This window comes from Ambystoma mexicanum, chromosome 6q, assembly GCF_040938575.1.
Source record: "Ambystoma mexicanum isolate Mex_15411 chromosome 6q, UKY_AmexF1_1, whole genome shotgun sequence".
NCBI lineage: Eukaryota > Metazoa > Chordata > Amphibia > Caudata > Ambystomatidae > Ambystoma > Ambystoma mexicanum.
The window spans coordinates 51,970,157-51,972,220 of NC_090937.1; positions in this window are offsets into that span (position 1 = coordinate 51,970,157).

Sequence of the window (2,064 nt, forward strand, 5' to 3'; positions counted from 1 at the left end):
GCCCATGTCTGTGTGTGTGATTATATTTGCATGAAAAAGCTTTCTCGGTGCTCCTCCTCCCCCCTAGTCTCTTGTAGTGCCTAGAAACAGTAAGAAAAAGTCTTGCCTAATTCTAAAGTGCTTGGGGGCGCAGGAAGGCACTAGCTCCTTCCTAACATTCCCCCCTTTCATTACTTCTACAGTAACAAACTCACCCCTACCCGACATATCATATCTATCAAATTGTCTATTCATTTTGTCAGTCCATTCCAATTTACTTTTAAGTCCTCTAAACTTCCTTGGGACTTTATAACAGTACCCTTGTGTAGACTGCGTGGTCCAGGATCCATGCCCTAAAATAATTACATAAGCCCTGAAAATCGCTGCATTTCCTTGACAGTAATGGGCCTAAGGGTGGCGCGTACTGCCGCTGCCCTATCTGGCAATATTTATTTCCCATTTGCAGAAAAAAGTTGTCCCAAGTATAGTAGCTCCTGTTGGCAGTATTGTAGCTTGTTTTTATCTGCTTTATCCTAAATAAAATAAAGACGGTGTCACCACTGCCATCAGGGGGCACTGTACCATCCTATACTGCACCATGATATCACAGGGGATGTAGATTTCCAAAATGAGCTCCCCATTTTGCTCACTGTCCTCAAATAAATCCTCATCAATAATTTCCTTCAATTGTACTGTCGGGTCTACACATAGTACTGTGCGCCACTCGCACCCATCTGGTCTGTTCCAATCAGGACTACTCTTTTGTCTGACACTACTAGTCCTTGCAACTCTTATGACAATATTGTCCCTGACACCATCTCGGGTGGTACCGTGGGTCGGAAAATCAAATCTGTGGGCACTCGGCAACACTTTGTCGCAATTTGAGGCACTGCTTTTGCTAATACCTTGATACCATAGACAAATATGTCTGGGACCACAGAAAACCCACGGACTACTGCCTCCTTTGCCATTGCATTGATTATTACCATTGCTCGAGCTAAACACATCCCTGGAGTGGAACACACTACCCCTTGATCTGTGAATGATATAGTTATATTTAGTTTACTGAACAGATCCCTACCGAACAAGTTAACAGGGGAACTCTCTGAATAAAACAAGGGGACTCGTACTACCTTCCCTCCCACTTTTATATCCAGCTCCTTAGTATATGTAACCATAGAAATAGCCCCAGAGAATCCCTGTGTGTCAAGAGTTTTACCTGATAATGGAAAGTTCTCCTCCATAATGCATGATTTAGTTGCACCTGAATTTACCATAAATATAAATTGCTTGTTTCCTATTTCCGCCTCCACCAAGAGCTCCTCTTAAGGGTGTGCAGTTGTCAATGGGATTGGACACACATGTGCCTTCTGTGGGCTTTCCTAATCAGAATATGCATTTGTCCCGGGGTATGAAAAAGGGACGCCCCTAGCCATTGTAACTCCTTGGAATGGAGTGCCTGCTCCCCCTGTCATCCTGTTGAACTGTGTTCCCTCACCCTGCGGTGGTTGTTGCTCATGTTGCCCTTGCCTGTCGGCCCATAAGGGAACTGATTTTGACCCCCTCTCCCAAATTGCTGTTGTCCCATTCCTTGAGGCCCTTGGAATCCCTGCCCTGGAGGTAATGGCCCATAATTAAATCCCATCCCAGGCCTGTTCCTGCATTCTCTTGCGGAATGCCCCCATCTCCTGCAGTACCAACACTGTGGTGTTCCCAATCCTCCCCGGGGCCCTATCCCCCCAAAGCCTGCTGCGTTTGCTCCTCGGAATCCTCCTCTTCCCCTTGGTGCTCCTTCATACTGCCACTGTGGGTTGGGGTACTGTCCCCCCACCCCATTGTCCCTGTCCACCTTTGCCACATAGTACCGCAATTGTGGCATTCATAATTTGTTGAGTGTCTCCTGTCCTTTCCCCCTCAGCCGGTGCCGCCACCGTTGCTGGGATGACAACCTTATTTTGTTTCTTATCCACTAGTTTTGCCTCGTCCGTTTGCCGCTTCTCGGCTGTCTCCCTGTCCTGCTCCTTGATTCTCTTACAATAGTGCACTATTATACTTTGCATCTCTGCCCACCCTTTTGCTTCAATT